The sequence below is a fragment of the Musca autumnalis genome, unplaced genomic scaffold (genome assembly GCF_047663935.1).
Source record: "Musca autumnalis isolate F117 unplaced genomic scaffold, ASM4766393v1 scaffold_1, whole genome shotgun sequence".
Classification (NCBI taxonomy): Eukaryota; Metazoa; Arthropoda; class Insecta; order Diptera; family Muscidae; genus Musca; species Musca autumnalis.
Window position 1 is genome coordinate 57,414,757 of NW_027411644.1, and position 20,008 is coordinate 57,434,764.

Consider the following 20,008-nt stretch of genomic DNA (forward strand, 5'->3'; position numbering starts at 1 on the left):
GATGAGGGAAAGTTTATTACATTCAGGATTTCTCTTGTGTAGGTGAGGATTTTTTCTTTCAAACTGGTTCACCGCCCTGAGATTAATCCTGATTAACTTGGTTTCCCTCATCGAGATGGACGAAGGTTACCTGCCGATGAACATTTTGAGGTAGTTCATCGATCTGCAATAGCCCCTCTTCTCCTTAGCCAACCGAGTCTCGGAGCTAATTGAGGTGGTGGCAGATTTTTCGACCAAGGTTTCGCTTGGGATTCCATCCTCAATAGCGTCTTGCCTCGGGAGGCTAGTTTTATTGGCTGCAGTCGATCTCCGGTCCTGGCTTCAAGAGCAGACCCATTTTCTTTTGTAAAAAAAGATCTTTGGCCTTCTATAAGAAGACTCTTTAGATTCTTTCGAAAAATATGCGAGCTTCTATCGGAAGACCTGTTTGTTTCTCTCAAATGACCCTTGGCCAAAAAACATTTGGTCTTCCATGAAAAGACCTTTTGGTCTTCCATTAGGGTAGGTGAGGATTTTTCCTTTCAAACTGGTTCATCACCCTGAGGTTAATCCTGATTAACTTGGTTTCCCTCATCGTGATGGACGAAGATTTCCTGTCGATGAAATTTTTAAGGTAGTTCATCGATCTGCGATAGTTCCTCTTCTCCTTAGCCAACCGAGTCTCAGAGCTGGTTGAGCTGGTGGGAGCTTTTAAGCCGACCAAGGTTTCGCTCAGGATTCCATCCTCAATTGCGTGCTGCCTCGGGAGGCTGGTTTTATCGGTTGCGGTCGATGTCAGATTAAATGGTACCTCCGATGGTCCTGGCTTCAAGAAGCAAAGCCTTGTTCTTTTGTAAAAAGATCTGTGACCTTCTATGAGAAGACTCTTTGGATTCTTTCGAAAGCTTTGCGAGCTTCTACCGGAAGACCTTTGTGTTTCTGTCAAATGACCCTTGGCCAAGAGACCTTTGGTCTTCCATGACAAGACCTTTTGGTCTTCCATTAGACGATCTTTTTGTCCTCAGAAAAAGATGGTTCAAGTGTTTCAAGTTTGTCTGTCCTTCCATTAAATTTTCTCATTTTTTTTTCTTTGTTGGCTGAAACATCAACTTGCAGCTAGCTAACAGTAGCAATTTGATAGTTTAACATGACACTAAACACAATGAACAACAAAAACAACAAACAGCTGCAAATGGCGCTGGCGCTGTAACCCCATCTGTGAAAAGAAAGACAACAACAAAAAAGAGGAGTAACTTACAACAACCTTTAACAGATGCATTATTTTTCATCATGGCAAGGTGTGTTGGTTGCTGCGCACTTACCGTTCGTTTAAAAGCTAAAGCAACAGCAACAACAACGATGCTCCTCTAAATGGAAAACGAAGAAAAATGAGTGGAAATATTTTTTGTGTTCAACATCAATTAAAATCATAGTTTTACAGAGGCAGTGGTGGTTGGTGGTAGCACTGGCACTGGTAGCAAAAGGCACACACATGGCCACACCACATGCCTCTTAGATGAGAAACCTCAAGCATTTAAGAAGGAGATCTTCTATTGTTTTCTAAAAAACAAAAGACTTGAATTTTTAGAAAAAATATTATGTTTCGGTTAGTCATTGTTTAAAAATAAAGAAAATAGTGGAATTTATATATGATGCGGTATGCTAGTCTTCTTTAGTAGCAAAAAAGTTTCATTGATGCTAGAAAAATTCCCAAAGATGTCAAAGTAAATCTCTAAAAATTCACAGAGTAAACAATTGTAGCATTTTTTTACAAAATATGTCCGATTTTTTTTCTAAAAATTTTTTGTTGTTTTTTTCAGATAACCGAACAATGGATATTTTCCGACATCTGTATTGATTTTAAGGCGCTAGAAGAATTTCTTACATCCGGCAAGGTAAGTTTACCAATTCAACTTTACAGAACTTTGAGCTTCGACTCATTTAATTGAAATGGACAATATTCAAATTGTCACTTAGCCAAGTCAATACCCTTTATGACAGTTAGATTTAGAATTAAATCATTGCCAGTCATCATCGCCAATGAGAAAATCTGACCCACAACCATGATTTGGACAAATATTTTTCTGTGGCACTCATGTCTGGTGTTACGTCATTTTTTTTTTGTTTCAAATGAAGCGGAAACAATGAATGGGACCCAGACAACGTCGACGACGACTGACTGCCCAAAAGCCAGAGATAGCAATTACAAAAAACCCAACAAACGAAAGAAAAAACAAATAGACAACACCAAAACAAAAAACAACTACACAAACAACAACAATCGGGTCACTTGAAACCCAACTCTGCTTGAGGTAGGTTGTGAGGTGATGCATCGCTTGCATCTCGTTGTTCACCGATCACAATGGGTGTTAGTTACAGTTAGCGGGCTTGTTGTTGTTCTCTCTCCCTCTTTGTGTAACCTCTTGTTGTCAAGCTTGTAATTCATTATCACATAACTTGGTGTCCCTTGTGACGTGATTTTACCAAATTTGTCTTAAAGCTGCGGCTAATAATTCATTTCATGAAAACAATTCCGTTTTGTAAAATGACCCATTTGTAGGTAGGCAAAACACAATAGCCGAGACGAGATGAGGGCATTATACAATCAGTATCCACCCACTGCCGTAAGGGAACAAATGAAACCACCAGCCAGTCAGCACCAGCGACACATTATAATGCAAACTAAGCAGCAAAAGTTTTGTTTAGAAAATTATCCAAAAGATCGTTTGGTGGTTGCATAAAATAAATAAATTTGGCTTTTTGTGGAATACCAAATGACTTTCGATAGAAGCTCGAGGAACTTCCGATTGAAGCCCGAAAGGCCCTAGAGAAGGTCCTATAAAATCCCGAAGATTTTCCTATATAAGCCCAAGGGTCTTCCTATATAAGCCCAAGAGTCTTCCTATATAAGCCCAAGGGTCTTCCTATAGAAGCCCAAAAAGTTTTTTTTATAGAAAAAGACGTTTTCATGCAGAAGACCGAGGCTCCTGTAAAAAAAATCTTTAAAAAATCCACGTCTGTTGGATGCTTGAAACAATATTCTTTAAAAAATCCACGTCTGTTGGATGCTTGATAAAAATATTCTTTAAAAAATCCACGTCTGTTGGATGCTTGAAACAATATTCTTTAAAAAATCCACGTCAGTTGGATGCTTGATAAAAATATTCTTTAAAAAATCCACGTCAGTTGGATGCTTGATAAAAATATTCTTTAAAAAATCCACGTCTGTTGGATGCTTGAAAAAAAATATTCTTTAACAAATCCACGTCTGTTGGATGCTTGAAAAAAAATATTCTTTAAAAAATCCATGTCTGTTGGATGCTTGAAAAAAATATTCTTTAAAAAATCCATGTCTGTTGGATGCTTGAAAAAAATATTCTTTAAAAAATCCACGTCCGTTGGATGCTTGAAAAAATATTCTTTAAAAAATCCACGTCCGTTGGATGCTTGAAAAAATATTCTTTAAAAAATCTACGTCCTTTGGATGCTTGAAAAATATTCTGTAAAAAATCCACGTCCGTTGGATGCTTGAAAAAAAATTCTTTAAAAAATCCACGCCTGTTGGATGCTTGAAAAAATATTCTTTAAAAAATCCACGTCTGTTGGATGCTTGAAAAAATATTCTTTAAAAATTCCACGTCTGTTGGATGCTTGAAGAAAATTTCTTTAAAAAATTCACGTCTGTTGGATGCTTGAAAAAAAATTCTTTAAAAAATCCACGTCTGTTAGATGCTTGAAAAAAATTCTTTAAAAAATCCACGTCAGTTGGATGCTTGAAAAAAATATTCTTTAAAAAATCCACGTCAGTTGGATGCTGAAAAAAATATTCTTTAAAAAATCCAAGTCTGTGGGATGCTTGAAAAAAAATATTTTTTAAAAAATCCACGTCTGTTGGATGCTTAAAAAATAATCTTAAGAAAAATCCACGTCTGTTGGATGCTTGAAAAAATATTAGTTAAAAAATCCACGTCTGCTTGAAAAAAAAATTCCTTAAAAAATCCACGTCTGTTGGATGATTGAAAAATTATTCGTTAAAAAATCCACGTCTGCTTGAAAAAAAAATTCTTAAAAAATCCATGTCTGTTGGATGCTTGAAAAAAAAATCCTTAAAAAATCCATGTCTGTTGGATGCTTGAAAAAAAATCCTTAAAAAATCCATGTCTGTTGGATGCTTGAAAAATAATTCCTTAAAAAATCCAAGTCTGTTGGATGCTTGAAAAAAATATTCTTTAAAAAATCCAAGTCTGTTGGATGCTTGAAAAAAAAAATATTCCTTAAAAAATTCACGTCTGTTGGATGCTTGAAAAAATATTCTTTAAAAAATCCACGTCTGTTGGATGCTTGAAAAATATTCTTTAAAAAATCCACGTCTGTTGGATTCTTGAAAAAAATATTCTTTAACAAATCCACGTCTGTTGGATTCTTGAAAAAAATATTCTGTAAAAAATCCACGTCTGTTGGATGCTTGAAAAAAATATTCTTTAACAAATCCACGTCTGTTGGATGCTTGAAAAAAATATTCATTAAAAAATCCACGTCTGGCGGATGCCCGAAAAAAATATTCATTAAAAAATCCACGTCTGGCGGATGCCCGAAAAAAATATTCTTTGGATGCTTGAAAAAATTATTCTTTAAAAAATCCACGTCTGTTGTATGCTTGAAAAAATAATCTTTAAAAAATCCACGTCTGTTGTATGCTTGAAAAAATAATCTTTAAAAACCCCACTTCTGTTGAATGCTTGAAAAAAAATATTCTTTAAAAATCCACATCTGTTGGAAGCTTGAAAAAAATATTCTTTAAAAAATCCACGTCTGTTGGATGCTTGAAAAAATATTCTTTAAAAAATCCACGTTTGTTGGATACCTATACCGAGGTGTCTTTTTGTTGCATCTCACCATTTGCTTTGGCCTCGCATGTTTTACTTCTTCGCTGCAGTTAAACATTCGCGTCTAGCTCGTCTCAAACAAAATGAAGCGAAACCAACAAGTTACAACAACTGCGAACGAAATGAAAAACCAAACAAATCTTATCGATCTCGCTTAAACTTCACATGAAATCAAATATCACAGTTCAAGTGCAGTTTTGTTGTCAAACTAAAGATTTTGGCGACAACAACAACAACAACACTGGTACTAAGTTTATGGCAATCCATGAACAATGAACACCCTCAATTGGTTTTGGAACCACAAACAAAAATTATGCAAATTACCACAAACAGCAACAACAACAAATTTGAAATTACCAAGGCAGTTAAAAGGAGGGAGGGAGTGGAAATAGTCAAGAAAAACGAAAAATAAAACAAAACTCATTGCGAACATGTAAAAAAAATGTAAAATAATTCATTGAAGATTTGATGATTTTGCTTATGGGCCACACAATGACATTTGAGGAATTAATTCGTTGCTGATTTTAATTTTGTCAATTCATTTCAATACCTGATATTCGTTAAAATGATTATTTTCCGTTTGTCATCTACTCATGTGTAGTTTGTTCCCTCATTTAGAATCAAAATGATCAGCACCGGTCTGACAGTTGAACAAACGATTCAAATTTATTTTATGAATACACAACAACAACAATAACATACATTTATATTCAATCTCCTCTAATTTCCTTCAATTGAAAAATCACAGCTCACCCACCACCAACGTCAGCACTCATCATCGAATCCGTAAAAACCACAGCAAATGAAACACCTCAATATGCTGGAGTATCGATTTCATTTGGGAGCGTAATACAAGTTGCAAATACACGTTACACGTTTGTTTTTCTGTGTATAATTTCGTTATCGCTGCAACAGGTACATCATGGTGGTCTACAGTCCTATATAGGTTAGCAGCTTTAGCTAGCAGATGTAGACACTTGTTGGCTAAGTTGTCATAATTTCAAAAACGCCAAAACTAACGTCTGGTTGTTGAATACAAGCTTGTGAAATATCGTCATGAAAAGCAGAAAATGTTTAAATATAATTATTATTACAGAGAGAAAGTGTTCCTTTCCAGATTATATTTTTAAAATCCCAATATTATTTTATAGAAGGGTCCAATATGAAAAAAATATTCTTCTATAAGAAGACCATCTGGTCTTCTACAAACAGACTAAGTGGTCTTCTGTGATAATAACGGCTGGTCTTCTATAAAAATAAAAATAAAGAACTTCATTTAAAAGTAGATCAGATATTCTATGAGAAGACCAACTAGTCTTCGGAATACAAACTGGTCATCTGATCATTCTGAAGACAAACTGGTCATCTATGAGAAGACCCTTAGACAGCTTTGAAAAGAAGCCTGTTGGGATACTATAAGAATCACTCTGGGATACTATCTGAAGACCCTTAACCTGTTATATGAAAATTGCCTGCTATGTGTAGATCCTTGCTTAGTCATAGGAATGCCCTTGAAATGCTAAATGAAGGTCCTATATATGCTATAAAAAATCTTTGTTCTGCTATAAGGATACTCTAAGGCATTTGCTTAGCTATATAAGAATACCTTTGGTCTGTTACAAGAAGCCCCTTGGGATGCTATAAGAAGGCCTTTGAGCTGTTATAAGAGAATCTTGGTCTGTCATTAGTAGACCCTTGGGCTGCTATAAGAAGATGTCATATTGGCCCCTGAGATGTTGTTGGAAGACCCTTTAGCTGCTATAAGAAGGTCTTTGGCCATCGGGGGGCTATAAGAAGTCCTTTCGGCTGTTGTAGAAAGACCCATGGATGTCTATAGGAAATTATTATACGAAGCCCATTGGAATGTTATAGAAAGGGCAGCTATAGATAGACCCTAGAGCTATAAGAAACCCGTTAGATTGTTATTTTTTAGGCTGTTGTAAGAAACAGCTTGGGATGCTATAAATTTGGTACATGTAATATTTCATCCAGACATAAATCAAGTCGAATATAGGCGATATCGGTCCACTCATTTGCGTACTTCCCACACAAAATGTTTAACAATTTTCGCCAAAGTGCAGTTTAAAGAAATCGTTTTGACACTTTTTGCAACAGATTTTTGCATTTGGCCTTTTTGCAATGATTAAATTTGTTTCGGAAGCAATTTCATATTTTCTGATAGGGTCCAAAATGTCCAAAAACAAACCTCCGGCGGCACCCACTAAAATTACTGATGATAATACCACGGCGGCCGGTGATATGCACTGATTTTACACGGAGAAATCTTTAACCAGCGGTCATTACCTCAACGATTTTGGTCGGCAATGTATCCCGGAATGCCTGCTCCGAGAAGAACCCGTTCCAACGATCCATCACATTTGCCAAGTCCGCATCCCCCATATGTAAACTTCCAGGACTACAGTGGTAGGAGTTATGTTGCTGCTTGCTGCGCCAGATTATCTTCTAGCGTGTCTTCATTTTGTCTTCGGAATCATCGTCGTCGGAATACGATACTCCCCCGCAGTTTCCCCAACAACAACAAACGCAGCATCTATCACCACAATTTGTTGTTCAGCACGCTGGAAAAGCATAATTCCTGCAATTCAATTGCAACGGCCTCCTTAATAAAGTCAGCGAGATAGAAGACTTTATGAATCCAAAGAACATCATGGTCGCTGCGATCCAGGAAACAAAGCTCACCGTCACCTGTAACTTGCAACGTTGCGATAATTAAAACGTTTTGCTTAAGGATCCTACAATAAGCGGAGGAGGAGGAGGACTTGGAACTTGAAATGTTAGTTGGTAGCAGTAAAGTGTGAGACTACCGAGGTAGAGTTGTTGAATGTGTACCTGTCGCCAACGAATAGCTGTGCCTTGCGTTATATTCCCTTAGTTCGCTATTGGTAGCCGTCTGGTGCTACATATCATGAGCATTCGCATTCCATCAGATGGGTAACGCTGGCCGAGTAAATTGATAGCTCCAATTTTTGGTGACATCACCATTGTGGCGCCAGACATCACCATTGTGGCACCCGGTGTGATAAATGACGTGTTCTGGCAACCGGTCATTTCCCTTGTCTCAAACCATCTTCCGGTCATCGTCTCCGTAAACAGAAAACCCGACTTCACAACCTCTGACCGCCGTACTTTTCTGAACCATGAAAAAGTAAGGGTTCAGAGAATTTATTAATTACCGTAAGAATTTTCACTGCTGCAGTCGCTCGCTACATACCTGCTGTTCAAATACCCGAAATCGGATCAAATTCCCCACCTGAGGCGAGGGAACTACCTAATGAGCGTGATGAGTTTCGTCGTTAGAACCCAGAAGATCCAAATGTAGAGAACTTACTCTTGCAGTCAACAGGCTATTAAGTGAACATAGGCAGAAAAAATGGATTGATCATCTAAAGCTATGCCAAATTGTGGACATCGGTTAAATGACTCTCGAATCCGGGAAAGAAGGATATCAAATCATCCTGTTACTTTCAACGACGTGACATAACTGATCCGAAAAGTGCGCGTGGTATTTTAACCTGCAGTTTATAGAGCACCCTAAGAGTGGTTGGGCAAAGAGGAGTGTGCTACGCCGTTTAAGAAGAGCACTCCCAGCCGAGGATGGCGATGTATCAGACGTGAAATCATTTAAAGCGTTGGGCCCACACGGAATCTCAATGGTAATGCAACTGGATGAACCCGGGGTTGAGTATTAACAGGTGTCCCTTACCTTTCTGAAATTCCACACCTTCCAAACGGAATAGATATCGTAATGTATGCGAATAATTGTGCGATCTTGGCGTCGGGTCCTATCGACGATGACATATGTGATAGGTTAAATGTCCATATATGTGACTGTCTTAGCGCACTTTTTCCGTCCATAAATCCACTGTCATAGAGTTAACCACTTGTACGTCTGAAATGAGGCTCGCCTTGAACAAATTGATCAATAGTGTCCCTATTCCGACCACTAACTACCCCAAGATATATGGTGTAACGTTCGACATCATGCTCAAGTCGTCCGCGAAAGCCACATCTATTTACAATAATATCAGAAGTAGGAACAAGTTTCTCAAGCCTCTGGCCGGTAGCACTTGGCGTGTTATCCGAGATACCTCTTATCCAGCGATATGCAGGCCTATGATAAGGTATGAGGCGCCAGACCCGGATGTAAATGTTAGCGCTACGCAGTTGAAGAATATTCAAACCTGCCAGTATCTGCCTTCCAAAAGTTCAAAAATTTGGCTTAAGTTCGCCGATTGTTTTGAAATTTTAGCCTCTTTAAAAATCCACGCCTTTGGCCTCTTTTGTGTCCCTCATAAAATATTTTAAAAATACACGCCTTTGGCCTCTTTGGGTCCTTCAAAAAATATTTTAAAAATCCACGCATTTGGTCTCTTTTGGGTCCTTCAAAAAATATTTTAAAAATCCACGCCATTGGCCTCTTTTAGTTACTTCAAAAAATATTTTAAAAATCTAGGCCTTTGCCTCTTTTGTGTCGTTAAAAAGATATTTTAAAATTCCCCGCCTTTAGCCTATTTTAGTTACTTCAAAAAATATTTTAAAAATCTACGCCTTTGGCCTTTTTTGTGTCGTTAAAAAAATATTTTAAAAATCTACGCCTTTGGCCTCTTTTGTGTCTTTAAAAAAATATTTTAAAAATCTACGCCTTTGGCCTCTTTTGTGTCGTTAAAAAATTATTTTAAAAATCTACGCCTTTGGCCTCTTTTGTGTCCCTCAAAAAAAATTTTAAAAATACACGCATTTGACATCGTTTTGGTCGTTCAAAAAATATTTAAAAAATCCACGACTTTTGCATCCTTTGGGTTCTTCAAAAACTATTTTAAAAATCCACGCTCTTGGCCTCTTTTGGGTACTTCAAAAAATATTTTAAAAATCCACGCTTTGACCTCTTTTGGCTCGTCCAACAAATATTTTAAAAATCCACGCCTTTGGCCTCTTTTGGGTCCCTCAAAAAATATTTTAAAAATACACGCCTTTGGCCTCTTTTGTGTCTTCAAAAAATATTTTAAAAATATACGCCTATGGCCTCTTTTGTGTCTTTAAAAAAATATTTTAAAAATCTACGCCTTTGGCCTCTTTTGTGTCGTTAAAAAAATATTTTACAAATCTACGCCTTTGGCCTCTTTTGTGTCGTTAAAAAATTATTTTAAAAATCTACGCCTTTGGCCTCTTTTGTGTCCCTCAAAAAAATTTTAAAAATACACGCATTTGACATCTTTTTGGTCGTTCAAAAAATATTTAAAAAATCCACGACTTTTGCATCCTTTGGGTTCTTCAAAAACTTTTTAACAAGTAAAAAAGTATCAGTCGGCTTTGCCGACAGAGATATAACCTGAGCCTGTGTATATTGAAACAATTTTTTTTCCCAAAAAACGTATGTATTTAGGGGGGTTTTAACAATTTTGGGCGTTTGAACTAACAAAAATGTTGAATAGGATTAAAGATCAAAGGTTTTGCGGATGAGATACTAAAAGGAATGGATCGACATTGACCATTATGGAAGTGAATCTCCAGCCACTACATATGGTGCCATAGGGGGTTTTTACACCCTTCGGGTTGTTTGCTCAAGAAGTATGAAAAAAAACTTTACGATGGTAATTGAGGCAGCGAATGCAAGTTGCTTCAACAAAAACCAAAGTGATTCGATATCAGGTCTTATAGTGAACTTATCCGAAATTTTGTGTGGGAGGTACCCGATGGAGTGTACAAATATAGTGCATATTTGATCTATATCTGGTAGATATATTAGGATGTGTAAAGTATGGTCCAATTCGGCCACTCCCTTCAAGAGTTACCGTACGAACAATTTTGAGCTTTTGTGGGGGAGGTTCCTGAAGGAGTGGTTCCATATGGCTTATTCTCGAACTTAAACTATGTTTGGGCAAAATATTACTAAGGTCAACTTTTGGACCGAATCGGCAGATCTGTTCTAAAGTTATCTTGCGGTCCAACCACCTCACGCGGTGTCATAGGGGGTTTTTTTTTTGCAATTTCCATGCTATTTTCTCAGGAAGTATGGACTTGCCGCTTATAAAACTTATACCGTCGTATAGGGGGCAGTGAATACAACTTGCTAAAACAAAAATCAAAGCGATTCGAGAGATGGCCCTAAACTGAACTTTTCCGGAATTTTGTGTGAGATGTACCCGAAGGAGAGGACCGATTGAGTCCATATTGAAACCTTATCTAAGTCTGGTACAAATTTCACGATGTGCAAAGTATGGACCAAATCGGTTAGAGTTATCGTGCGCACAAATTTTCCGAACATTTTCGAACTTTTGTGTGGGAGGTACCGGAAGGAGTGGACCGATATAGCCCATCTTCGAACTTGAACTAAGTTTGGGTAAAATATTACGAAAGCCAAAATTTGAACCGAATCGGTTCATCCCTTCGAGAGTTATCGTGCGCTCCAGCCAGACAGACAGACGGACGGACATTGCTCAATCGACTCCAAATTGTCTGAAACACATTTCGTCCAAACAAACTTGGGGTCTAAAACCATTATTTCGATGAGGCACATTTTGCCCGTATGAAAGTGTATATACCCTCGTTAGCATAAATACTGAGGGTATAAAAATCCACGCTCTTGGCCTCTTTTGGGTACTTCAAAAAATATTTCAAAAATCCAAGCCTTTGGCCTCTTTTGTGTCTTTAAAAAATATTTTAAAAATATACACCTATGGCCTCTTTTGTGTCGTTAAAAAAATATTTTACAAATCTACGCCTTTGGCCTCTTTTGTGTCGTTAAAAAATTATTTTAAAAATACACGCATTTGACATCTTTTTGGTCGTTCAAAAAATATTAAAAAAATCCACGACTTTTGCATCCTTTGGGTTCTTCAAAAACTATTTTAAAAATCCACGCTCTTGGCCTCTTTTGGGTACTTCAAAAAATATTTTAAAAATCCACGCCTTGACCTCTTTTGGCTCGTCCAAAAAATATTTTAAAAATCCACTCCATTGGCCTCTTTTGGCTCGTCCAAAAAATATTTTAAAAATCCACGCCTTTGGCCTCTTTTTGTCCTTAAAAAATAATTGAAAAATAAACACCTCTGCCTCTTTTGGGTGCCTCAAAAAATATATTAAAAATACACGTTATTCTGTTCTTCGTGGTTAAGTCCAAGCTAAGATTTTTCATTGGCGCGATAGCTCCACTACTCCTGTTACCGTTTTTTGTACAGTCATAGGATGAGGGTATTAAGCTCTTGGCAAAGTCGACTGATTCCTTAATACTGGTTTCTATGAAAACAAACGTATTTGTTTCCAATTAGAATATTTATTGTTTTCAATTTATTTTCAATTTCTTCTTGGGTTAGGTTTCCTTCCCTTGTGAACAGCACTTTAGAATTTGTGAGAGAGTACATGTGATCTTCAATTGCAAAACTAATTTTAACCGCAATATTATGAAATGGGAAATACTTGGCTTAGGTTTGCCTTTGCAACAGTTATATTATGAAAAAATAGAATTTATAAAATAATTAAATCTAGAAGGCCTAAATTGCAATTTATTAAAAAAATCACAGAAAATCCATTATCATAAGGTTATCATAGCTCCTAACAAAGGGATTTAATTATCTACAGAAATAGTATCTTTTTTGTTGTTTTATTGCTGAAGTGTTATAATTTTCACGCTAATCTTCAAGTTTTACTTTGATGAGCTCGCTCTCACTCTGTGTCTGTAAAAAATCATGATTTTTTCCTGAAGCTGAAGAAAACCATTAAATTTGTGGTACATAAAAGTTTTGACAGGTTGCCAACGTTTTGAATGCTGAATAGCATTGGGTAGCCATCACCGCCCAGCATCTCCACCATAGCTATGTAAGAGTATCTCAACGAAAAGCTAGAACTGCAGTAGTTTTGTTGTGGAAAATAATCGTGATGCACAGTGTTACGCGACGTTTAGATGAAACGTGTTAGATATTGGTCAACTGTGAGTTTTTAATGAATTTTTAAAAGAGTTTTTTCTTCTAACGAAATGATAAATATCGTGGGATATTTCTTTTTAATGTGGTTAATGTGTTCTGCGAAAAAAAATCACGCACCTGACAGAAATTCTTTGCAGCTGGATTTTAGAGTTAGATATTTATTTATTTAAAGAGACAAAATGTCTGAATTTATTAAATATTTTTTGAACGAGCAAAAAGCGGCCAAAACATTGGATTTTTTAAACATTTTTTGGAGGACCCAAAAAAGCCAAAGACGTTGATTTTTAAAGTATTTTTGAAGAACCCAAAAGAGGCAAAAGACATGGATTTTTAAAATATTTTTTTAAGGACCCAAAAGAGCCCATAGACGTCGATTTTTAAAATATTTTTTGAAGGACCCAAAAGAGACCCAAAGCTGGGCTTTTAAAATATTTGTTTTAACGACCCAAAGAGACCAAAAGCTGTGATTTTTAAAATATTTTTTTAACGAGCCAAAAAACTAGATTTAAGAGTTAGATAATATTTATTTATTTAAAGAGACAAAAGGTGTGAATTAATGAAATATTTTTTAAACGAGCAAAAAACGGCCAAAACATGTGACAGGCTTGGATTTTTTAAATATTTTTTGAAGGACCAAAACAGATAACAGGCTTTAATTTTTTTAATATTTTTTGAACGACCTGAAAGAGACAAAACGCGTGGATTTTTTAAATATTTTTTGAACGACCCAAAAGAGGCCAAAGGAGTGTGTTTTTTAAATATTTTTTGAAGGACCTAAAGGCGTGTATTTTTTAAATATTTTTTTCCTGGAACCAAATAAGGCAAAAGGCGTGGAATTTTTAAATATTTTTTGCTGGAACCAAAAAAGGCAAAAGGCGTGTATTTTTTAAATATTTTTTGCTGGAACCAAAAAAGGCGTGGAATTTTTAAATATTTTTTGCTGGAACCAAAAAAGGCAAAAGGCGTGGATTTTTAAATAATTTTTTGAAAGACCCAAAAGAGGCAAAAGTTGTGGATTTTTAACATATTTTTTGAACGACCCAAAAGGGACCAAAGGCGTGGTTTTTTAAAATATTTTTGAACGACCCAAAATAGGCAAAAGGCCTGGATTTTTTAAATATTTTTGGTGGAAGCAAAAAAGGCAAAAGGCGTGGATTTTTAAAATATTTTTTGAAGGACCCAAAAGAGGCAAAAGGCGAGGATTTTTAAAATGTTTTTTGAAGGACCCAAAAGAGTCAAAAGGCGTGGATTTTTAAAATATTTTTTGAAGGACCCAAAAGAGGCAAAAGGCGTGGATTTTTAAAATATTTTTTGAAGGACCCAAAAGAGGCAAAAGGCGTGGATTTTTAAAATATTTTTTGAAGGACCCAAAAGAGGCAAAAGGCTTGGATTTTTAAAATATTTTTTGAAGGACCCAAAAGAGGCAAAAGGCGTGGATTTTTAAAATATTTTTTGAAGGGCCCAAAAGAGGCAAAAGGCGTGGATTTTTAAATTGTTTTCTAAGGACCCGAAAGAGGCAAAAGGCGTGGATTTTTAAATTGTTTTCTAAGGACCCGAAAGAGGCAAAAGGCGTGGATTTTTAAATTGTTTTCTAAGGACCCGAAAGAGGCAAAAGAGGCAAAAGGCGTGGATTTTTAAAATATTTTTTGAGGGACCCAAAAGAGGCAAAAGGCGTGGATTTTTAAAATATTTTTTGAGGGACCCAAAAGAGGCAAAAGGCGTGGATTTTTTAAATATTTTTGCTGGAACCAAAAAAGGCAAAAAGCGTGGATTTTTTAAATATTTTTGCTGGAACCAAAAAAGGCAAAAGGCGTGGATTTTTTAAATATTTTTGCTGGAACCAAAAAAGGCAAAAGGCGTGGATTTTTTAAATATTTTTGCTGGAACCAAAAAAGGCAAAAGGCGTGGATTTTTTAAATATTTTTGCTGGAACCAAAAAAGGCAAAAGGCGTGGATTTTTTAAATATTTTTGCTGGAACCAAAAAAGGCAAAAGGCGTGGATTTTTTAAATATTTTTGCTGGAACCAAAAAAGGCAAAAGGCGTGGATTTTTTAAATATTTTTGCTGGAACCAAAAAAGGCAAAAGGCGTGGATTTTTTAAATATTTTTGCTGGAACCAAAAAAGGCAAAAGGCGTGGATTTTTTAAATATTTTTGCTGGAACCAAAAAAGGCAAAAGGCGTGGATTTTTTAAATATTTTTGCTGGAACCAAAAAAGGCAAAAGGCGTGGATTTTTTAAATATTTTTGCTGGAACCAAAAAAGGCAAAAGGCGTGGATTTTTTAAATATTTTTGCTGGAGCCAAAAAAGGCAAAAGGCGTGGATTTTTTAAATATTTTTGCTGGAACCAAAAAAGGCAAAAGGCGTGGATTTTTTAAATATTTTTGCTGGAACCAAAAAAGGCAAAAGGCGTGGATTTTTTAAATATTTTTGCTGGAACCAAAAAAGGCAAAAGGCGTGGATTTTTTAAATATTTTTGCTGGAACCAAAAAAGGCAAAAGGCGTGGATTTTTTAAATATTTTTGCTGGAACCAAAAAAGGCAAAAGGCGTGGATTTTTTAAATATTTTTGCTGGAACCAAAAAAGGCAAAAGGCGTGGATTTTTTAAATATTTTTGCTGGAGCCAAAAAAGGCAAAAGGCGTGGATTTTTTAAATATTTTTGCTGGAACCAAAAAAGGCAAAAGGCGTGGATTTTTAAAATATTTTTGCTGGAACCAAAAAAGGCAAAAGGCGTGGATTTTTTAAATATTTTTGCTGGAACCAAAAAAGGCAAAAGGCGTGGATTTTTTAAATATTTTTGCTGGAACCAAAAAAGGCAAAAGGCGTGGATTTTTTAAATATTTTTGCTGGAACCAAAAAAGGCAAAAGGCGTGGATTTTTTAAATATTTTTGCTGGAACCAAAAAAGGCAAAAGGCGTGGATTTTTTAAATATTTTTGCTGGAACCAAAAAAGGCAAAAGGCGTGGATTTTTTAAATATTTTTGCTGGAACCAAAAAAGGCAAAAGGCGTGGATTTTTTAAATATTTTTGCTGGAACCAAAAAAGGCAAAAGGCGTGGATTTTTTAAATATTTTTGCTGGAACCAAAAAAGGCAAAAGGCGTGGATTTTTTAAATATTTTTGCTGGAACCAAAAAAGGCAAAAGGCGTGGATTTTTTAAATATTTTTGCTGGAACCAAAAAAGGCAAAAGGCGTGGATTTTTTAAATATTTTTTTTAAGAACCCAAAAAAAGACATGGATTTTTAAAATATGTTTTAGGAACCCAAAAAAAGACGTGGGTTTTTAAAATATTTTTTTAAGAACCCAAAAAAAGACGTGGATTTTTAAAATATTTTTTTAAGAACCCAAAAAAAGACGTGGATTTTTAAAATATGTTTTAGGAACCCAAACAAAGGCAAAAGGCGTGGATTTTTAAAATATTTTTTGAAGGACCCAAAAGAGGCAAAAGACGTGGATTTTAAAAATATTTTTTGAATGACCCAAGAAAGGCCAAAGTCGTATATTTTTAAAATATTTTTGTGGGCAAAAGAGGGCAAAAGAGGGCAAATGGCTGGATTTTTTAAATATTTTTTAAGAACCCAAAAAGAGGCAAAAGACGTGGATTTTTAAACAATTTTTTTAAGAACACAAAAAAAAAGGCAAAAGGCGTGAATTTTTAAAATATTTTTTAAGAACACAAAAAAAGGCAAAAGGCGTGGATTTTTAAAATATTTTTTAAGAACACAAAAAAAGGCAAAGGGCGTGGATTTTTAACATATTTTTTTAAGAACCCAAAAAAGGCAAAAGGCGTGGATTTTTAAAATATTTTTTAAGAACCCAAAAAAAGGCAACAGCGGTGATTTTTAAAATATTTGTTTGAAGGACCCAGCAGAGGAAACATCAAATCCAAACACTGTGCCACACATCCTCATCATAACAACCTTCAGCGATATGTGGCATCCATCATCGCACATCATCAGGAATAATGAACAAAAATGAACCACCATGCCGACAAACCATTATTACCATTGTCTAGTTCTTGCATTTAAATATCTTGAAAAACGATGGTGATGACCGACCGTCGCTTTTAATTCCTTTTGTTCAATTCCGCAGTTCGCACTCACATTCAATTTTAACTGCAATAATCATTTAAGCAGCCACTCAACACAATGACCAATAATTAAATCTAAACGTTGCCATTCTTCATTCACTCAAATTGCCAGGGAACGGATAGGCAAAAAAGGAGAAAAATGATTGGCCATAAACACAAAATTCCAATTGGGCGTGTTTTGTCTGTTAAGAATGAAATTAAATTCTGAGCGATGTTTTTTTTTTACAGATTTCTTTTAGAAAATTTCTGCACCACCCAAAATCACTTGAAAATATTCAAATATCCTGCCTGGTAATGGTGGCTGGATAGATTGATGGTCCAAGCCAGAGTGTTGCTATAACCTTTATTTTCATCATTTGTTCTCGCTATTCTCTATTCTTTGTGTTGACTGGCAACTTGACATTTGATTGACAAAAGTGTTAAAACTTGGCGAAATAGCCATGGCAACACCTCTCGCAATCGGTTATGGCCTATTTCATTTCATATTAAATAATAAAAATTTATTTTTTGTGCTTACAAAAAAGAATTGTGGAATGGGATAGTTTGTGGATAACAGAATGAATGAATGGCTCTACTAAGGCCAATGGCAAAATATGATGGCCATGGTAAATTATAAATTTATGATTAATGTTTTTGGTATTTTTTTCAACGTCTAGGGTTCAGTGGCAAACCCTTAAAGTTGTCTTTTGCAAATCAAAGCAAAGACGAAAAATGTGGTTTTTTTAAATATTTTTTGCTGGAACCAAAAAAGCCAAAAGTCGTGGATTTTTTAAATATTTTTTCATGGACCAAAAAATTCAAACGGCGTGGATTTTTTAAATATTTTTTCAAAGAGCCAAAAAAGGCAAAAGGTGTGGATTTTTAAATATTTTTGGTGCAACCATAAAAAGGCAAAAGGCGTGGATTTTTTAAAAATTTTTGGTGCAACCATAAAAAGGCAAAAGGCGTGGATTTTTTAAATATTTTTGGTGCAACCATAAAAAGGCAAAAGGCGTGGATTTTTTAAATATTTTTGGTGCAACCATAAAAAGGCAAAAGGCGTGGATTTTTTAAATATTTTTGGTGCAACCATAAAAAGGCAAAAGGCGTGGATTTTTTAAATATTTTTGGTGCAACCATAAAAAGGCAAAAGGCGTGGATTTTTTAAATATTTTTGGTGCAACCATAAAAAGGCAAAAGGCGTGGATTTTTTAAATATTTTTGGTGCAACCATAAAAAGGCAAAAGGCGTGGATTTTTTAAATATTTTTGGTGCAACCATAAAAAGGCAAAAGGCGTGGATTTTTTAAATATTTTTGGTGCAACCATAAAAAGGCAAAAGGCGTGGATTTTTTAAATATTTTTGGTGCAACCATAAAAAGGCAAAAGGCGTGGATTTTTTAAATATTTTTGGTGCAACCATAAAAAGGCAAAAGGCGTGGATTTTTTAAATATTTTTGGTGCAACCATAAAAAGGCAAAAGGCGTGGATTTTTTAAATATTTTTGGTGCAACCATAAAAAGGCAAAAGGCGTGGATTTTTTAAATATTTTTGGTGCAACCATAAAAAGGCAAAAGGCGTGGATTTTTTAAATATTTTTGGTGCAACCATAAAAAGGCAAAAGGCGTGGATTTTTTAAATATTTTTGGTGCAACCATAAAAAGGCAAAAGGCGTGGATTTTTTAAATATTTTTGGTGCAACCATAAAAAGGCAAAAGGCGTGGATTTTTTAAATATTTTTGGTGCAACCATAAAAAGGCAAAAGGCGTGGATTTTTTAAATATTTTTGGTGCAACCATAAAAAGGCAAAAGGCGTGGATTTTTTAAATATTTTTGGTGCAACCATAAAAAGGCAAAAGGCGTGGATTTTTTAAATATTTTTGGTGCAACCATAAAAAGGCAAAAGGCGTGGATTTTTTAAATATTTTTGGTGCAACCATAAAAAGGCAAAAGGCGTGGATTTTTTAAATATTTTTGGTGCAACCATAAAAAGGCAAAAGGCGTGGATTTTTTAAATATTTTTGGTGCAACCATAAAAAGGCAAAAGGCGTGGATTTTTTAAATATTTTTGGTGCAACCATAAAAAGGCAAAAGGCGTGGATTTTTTAAATATTTTTGGTGCAACCATAAAAAGGCAAAAGGCGTGGATTTTTTAAATATTTTTGGTGCAACCATAAAAAGGCAAAAGGCGTGGATTTTTTAAATATTTTTGGTGCAACCATAAAAAGGCAAAAGGCGTGGATTTTTTAAATATTTTTGGTGCAACCATAAAAAGGCAAAAGGCGTGGATTTTTTAAATATTTTTGGTGCAACCATAAAAAGGCAAAAGGCGTGGATTTTTTAAATATTTTTGGTGCAACCATAAAAAGGCAAAAGGCGTGGATTTTTTAAATATTTTTGGTGCAACCATAAAAAGGCAAAAGGCGTGGATTTTTTAAATATTTTTGGTGCAACCATAAAAAGGCAAAAGGCGTGGATTTTTTAAATATTTTTGGTGCAACCATAAAAAGGCAAAAGGCGTGGATTTTTTAAATATTTTTGGTGCAACCATAAAAAGGCAAAAGGCGTGGATTTTTTAAATATTTTTGGTGCAACCATAAAAAGGCAAAAGGCGTGGATTTTTTAAATATTTTTGGTGCAACCATAAAAAGGCAAAAGGCGTGGATTTTTTAAATATTTTTGGTGCAACCATAAAAAGGCAAAAGGCGTGGATTTTTTAAATATTTTTGGTGCAACCATAAAAAGGCAAAAGGCGTGGATTTTTTAAATATTTTTGGTGCAACCATAAAAAGGCAAAAGGCGTGGATTTTTTAAATATTTTTGGTGCAACCATAAAAAGGCAAAAGGCGTGGATTTTTTAAATATTTTTGGTGCAACCATAAAAAGGCAAAAGGCGTGGATTTTTTAAATATTTTTGGTGCAACCATAAAAAGGCAAAAGGCGTGGATTTTTTAAATATTTTTGGTGCAACCATAAAAAGGCAAAAGGCGTGGATTTTTTAAATATTTTTGGTGCAACCATAAAAAGGCAAAAGGCGTGGATTTTTTAAATATTTTTGGTGCAACCATAAAAAGGCAAAAGGCGTGGATTTTTTAAATATTTTTGGTGCAACCATAAAAAGGCAAAAGGCGT

General features: G+C 35.2%; 1 protein-coding gene across 1 annotated transcript in view; it reads left to right on the forward strand.

Annotated features, from left to right (window-relative positions):
- The window catches only part of LOC141398150 (rho guanine nucleotide exchange factor 17), a 443,900-nt gene that overhangs the window by 205,216 nt on the left and 218,676 nt on the right, over positions 1 to 20,008 (forward strand). The window contains exon 3 of the mRNA XM_073975385.1: positions 1,800 to 1,874. The gene's annotated coding sequence lies outside the window, so the exon portion shown is untranslated. The remainder of the gene's footprint in view (positions 1 to 1,799; positions 1,875 to 20,008) is intronic.